The sequence below is a fragment of the Neophocaena asiaeorientalis genome, unplaced genomic scaffold (genome assembly GCF_003031525.2).
Source record: "Neophocaena asiaeorientalis asiaeorientalis breed wild unplaced genomic scaffold, Neophocaena_asiaeorientalis_V1.1 scaffold296, whole genome shotgun sequence".
Lineage (NCBI taxonomy): Eukaryota > Metazoa > Chordata > Mammalia > Artiodactyla > Phocoenidae > Neophocaena > Neophocaena asiaeorientalis.
Genome location: NW_020175084.1, coordinates 2,978,735 through 2,983,717, shown reverse-complemented (window position 1 = coordinate 2,983,717; position 4,983 = coordinate 2,978,735). Strand labels below are relative to the sequence as shown.

Here is a 4,983-nt window from a genome sequence, read left to right as displayed (position 1 = left end):
ATCCCCTGGTGGTGCAGTGTGTGTGTGTGTGTGTGTGCGCGCGTGCATACGCGCGTGTGTAGATGATGGGAAACAATACTCCTTTATTATTTTTAAATGGATAAAAACAACGCAAGCTGGTGGTTCGCGCTTCTAGGCTTAAAAATAGAGGGGATTGAAAACTCTGTGCAATACACTTCCCTTAGTATCTATCCTCCCTTTCCCCGCTGCTTGTTTCTGCTGGTGTCTTATATCGGTATTATAAGAGTTTCCTAGATAACAGGCATACAGAGGTATGTTTTAATAACAACACTTTCATTGTAAACAAAGCGTTAGGGAATCTTTGGTGAATTTTAAGCCACCCAAAAGATTTTGTTTAGATTTTTTAAAGAGTAACTTTTCGAGGAGGTATCCAACCTCTTTTGAAGATAAATATGTAATATGTTCTAATTTAAAAAATACTTCTCATTTTAAAAATGTTTATTGTACAAATCCCCAAGTAGAAAGGGGGAGAATATTACTCTGGATTCCTTAGAGATGTTAGGTTTTCAATACCAGCTAGTAATAGGGAGCTCAGACTCCCTTGTAGTCTATGCATATATTAATTCATTTAAAATATCATTTCCAAGCTATTTCTGCATCCCTCATAGTTTATATTAAATTAATCTTTTATTTCTTAAACGTAGCAAGACATTATTATTTCACCTCTTTCTAAAATGAGGAAAAAAATAAATTATGCTGGGTATTTGAAATATAAAAGTTGTAAAGTGTCTGCTTATCCATAAGCAAAACAATATGTGTTGCTGTGTCTGCTAAGTAGGACAAATCAATTGAAACCCAGCAATACTTACAGTAGAGGTAAAAGCTTTACTCAATTACTGAGAAGATGGACAGACAGATTAAATACAAACAAGCTGTCCCCTGATTCTAATTAGAACTCAAAACCAACCCTTAAGGGCAAGAATGGATGTTGGTATTAAGCTAGGCATCATAAAACATAAAACACACAGAATTAGTATATTAGAAAAAGCCAGAAAACAAATATAAAGCCCATGTTAGACTTGTTAAGATCTCACTCTCCCTTTTAAATTTCTTAATACTTCCTCTTCTCTGGGGATAGTTCAACCTCTAAGAGAGCCCAATGATACAATTCCCCTTTTTGTCTTCCCTGAGTGCCTGACCTTCAGGTAGCAAGTCAAGAAATCTGTTCTCTTTAGAGCCATTACTGAGTTGTCAGAGAATTCACCTTAGACATCTTGGAGGACTGAGATATTGGCAAAACCTTAAAATAAATAAAATCCTCCTTCCATTCAGAGGAGGTATGTTCTTGGTGGAAGACCTTTATGTGGGAATAAGGGAAAACTTGTGAACTTTTTCAGATCTGGAATTTAGTTTGAGGCGTATGTAAGGAATACACAACTAGAGTGATGAAAGGAAGGAGAAGCTGTAATCCTTTCTACATGTGAAAGGCTGTTGAAACTCAGTCTGTCCTTGGCTTTCAACTGTGTTATTTGGTTTTATTACTTAATCTCAGGGGCTTGGTTTTGAGAGGAGGATGGTTTCTCAGTTATGTTCTTCTGGGCTGTATATACAGTGAATCTGAACAATTTTGAAAATAAAGACTTGAGTAAGTGGGGAAGAATTGTGTTCTCAAGAAAAATAATCACTGCAGAACAATTAGCAATGTACCCTTCCAGACAAGAGTATAGATTTAAGTGTAAAAGTGGGAAGGAAGTGTTCTGGACTGAAATTTTCAGTGAAATCCTTTCAGGTTTTGCTCAGGGTAGCAATGGCCAAAGCTCTGAAAACTTTCATCCTTATGGTTTTATTTACTGTGTGATCTTGGGCTCTCTAGGGTGAGGGTGTGGGTTTAGGGAAGCAGGGGTGTGGTGGGGCAGGAAGGGCAAGGAATGTGCAGCAGGTGGTACTGAGTAGTTTGAGTCTGTTTATTTTGCTGTCTTGGTCAAAGCCTAGTTGTTGTTTACCAACAGTGCCCTGAATAGTTTTGCTGTGACCTACTGGCCCATTGAAGTGTGTTTTCTCTCTGGCTCTGTCAGTGTCCAGGTTGGTTTCTCAAGGCTGAAAGTAGGTGGTGCCACTGCAAAGTCCAGGCCATGCATTTGGTTACTGTTCTTAGCGTTTGCAGTGCTGTAGGACCGTCTTTGTTACTTGTGCTTATTCTCCTGTGATTTTTCTGGCCAGTGTTGAAGGGTTCTTTTCCCATGAGTTGAGCTTATGTAATGCTGATTCCTTCTTTCTGCCTTGTTTCAACGTTTGGTAAAGCCGAATGCCTTGGAAAGATAAGATGGGGGAGGTGGGTAGAGCCTCAGCTTGGAGCCCAGTAAGGAAGGACAGCCACCCAATTGGTCATACATGAGTGTGGAGAAGCTTGATGATAATGAGAACCTGAGGTATCCATTCTATCTTGATCACACTTTACTGAGGAAAAAAGCAGAAGAGATTTAAAATAAAAAGATGCCTGTTTACACTTAAACTTGTGGTTAAAGGATTAATATTTCTCCCAGATGGAGAAAGGTATTTAAAATTAAAGTCGCAAATAGGCAACTTAGTCACGAAGTTAATGCTCTTCATGTGCAGAGTTGGAACTTCATATTGAGTCTTGCAATGGTAACCCATCTGTCTTTGCTATATGAACTCAAACTTTACAAGATTATGATGGTTTCAGCAGCTAAGTAAAAGCACATTTGGAAGTGCAGGGATTATTGTGATGAAGACTCAAAGAGTGTTCAGTTTTCAGAGGTTACTATGTACATGTGTGCTTTTAAGCAGCATCTCCATTCTACCGTGGCATTGCCACAATTAATCTTTATAAAGTGCAGATCTAATTGTATAAGTCCCTTGTTCTAAAACCTTTGATACATCCCAAAGATCTATAAAAGTAACTTTAAACGCTTTAGTATAGCAACTAAAAGCTCTTCAAAGCCCTTCCTTTTTAGTTTTGTCTTCCTACACAAAGGCTTCTCACTCTTCATACTTCTGATATCTTGCTCCTGGGTTTCATTCTCCTGGAATGCCCTCTGCCTGGAAAGCCCCTCTTGATTATTGGTGGTTCACTTCAAGTGGAACTTCCTTTAGAAGACTTACCCAATTCTGTGCAGGAAGAATTAATCATTTCATCTTATCTGCTTCCATGATGTTTTAAACATACTGTGAATAATTATTTTTATGCAACCCCCAATCCACTACAGTGAGTTCCTTAATGAGAGTATTGGTGGTGAGGGAACCACCTGCATCTAGTGCTTAGCACAGTGTCTGAAACATAGTCGGCATCTGTTAATGTTTCCTAAGTGAATGAGCAAGCAAAGTTATGAATGAAAAAAAGCAGTGGTGGACTCCAATTTATGCAGGTAGTTATTTCCCCAAAGTTCATTTCAAAAATGTCTGTTTGGACTCAGGGTTCACTTTCCAAAAGTGACAGTGCTACCAAACATAATTCACTTTCCAGACCAGCCCACACAAGCCTATTTAACTCCTAGAATAGATGAAATTTTGTGCTTTTGCTATTCTAAAGTAAAAGCAAAACAAAAGAAAATCTAGTGTGGAACCATTTTTCCTTTTTGAAATTACAAAATACACTTGAGTTTAAAGAGAGTAGAAACAGTTAGAATAGGTATACATCTTCCACAATTGTTTTTTATATTATACTGTAAAATCTGTAATCTGCCAGATCCCAGTGGGAGGTCCTGGATTTAGCTGTGAGGACTAATAATGGATTCTGTTGCCTGTGAAATGGGCAATAATCTTAATTAATAAAACAAAATAGAAATACTAATTTTGGCTTTTAATAATTATCTTGAGCGCTAGTGCTTGAGGGAATCAGATTTAACTAAAGGGGAATGTGGAGGTGGAAGGAGAGGAGGAAATTTGGAAGGGCACCTACTTTCGTTTTACTGACTCTTTTTTACTATATTGGTTTTGTTTTCATCTCATTTGAGCGTTTACACTCAAAGTTGCTTCTTGAAAAAAAATTGTTTTTGTCTGCAGTTATTGCTGCTACCTAACCTGTAGAAGGGAGGTGAGGGTTACACTCGCTTTGAGCCAAAATACAAATGGGCTTATTTCATTTTCAAGGCGGTGATACTTTTGTCACTTGCATAACTGCCGTTTAGCATGTGGATAATTTGTCAATAAAGAATGCATAATACTTATGTTTCAGGCACTATCCAGGGACCATATATAGTTCAATTTGCTCAAGTTCCTCTTTATATAGTACGTCTGAGAAGACTGGAAGAGCAACCATTGATATTTAAGAGTAATAGTCTACTCAGCTTTCTAAATCTTCCATGTTCTCTATTTTTATCAGATTATATGACTGGAAATTTAACTATCCTAATCATATTATAACTCCTTTTTGTTACATTGTCTTCATTCACTATGCTTTAATATAATACTTTTTATTTTTTACTGGGAGTCAATAGAAAATAGATGGGCTCCATGGAAAACATCTTGGCACTTTTTGTTATGTATTTCAATATTCCTTATATAAAGATCTCTATAAATTCATCTTTGCCTTTAACCTTTTTAAAAGTGTGTCTCGGGCTTCTCTGGTGGCTCAGTGGTTGAGAGTCCTCCTGCCAATGCAGGGGACACGGGTTCGTGCCCCGGTCCGGGAAGATCCCACATGCCACGGGGCAGCTAGGCCCGTGAGCCATGGCCGCTGAGCCTGCGCATCCACAGCCTGTGCTCCGCAACGGGAGAGGCTACAACAGTGAGAGGCCCGCAAAAAAGTGTGTCTCTTCTGATAACTAGTGTTTTTTCTTTTCTTAGAAGAAAAGAGGCTAAAAATCACCATGTTTCTCATTTTGGCTTGTCACCCAAGAAACTCAGAACTGAATTTGATGCACAGTTGTACCCTTGTTGAGGTTTTCTAATGACATGGTTTGCATCCTTTTAGCCTTACTTTAATGCACTTAACATACCCCTACCTTTTAACTAAGTTAAAAGTTAACTCAAATCCATTATGGAAATAGGATGACTTACCTT

At 38.1% G+C, this 4,983-nt stretch overlaps 1 protein-coding gene across 2 annotated transcripts in view; it reads left to right on the top strand.

Annotated features, from left to right (window-relative positions):
• Positions 1-4,983, top strand: part of ARHGAP24 (Rho GTPase activating protein 24) — a 488,283-nt gene that overhangs the window by 562 nt on the left and 482,738 nt on the right. The gene's annotated exons all lie outside the window — the stretch shown is intronic.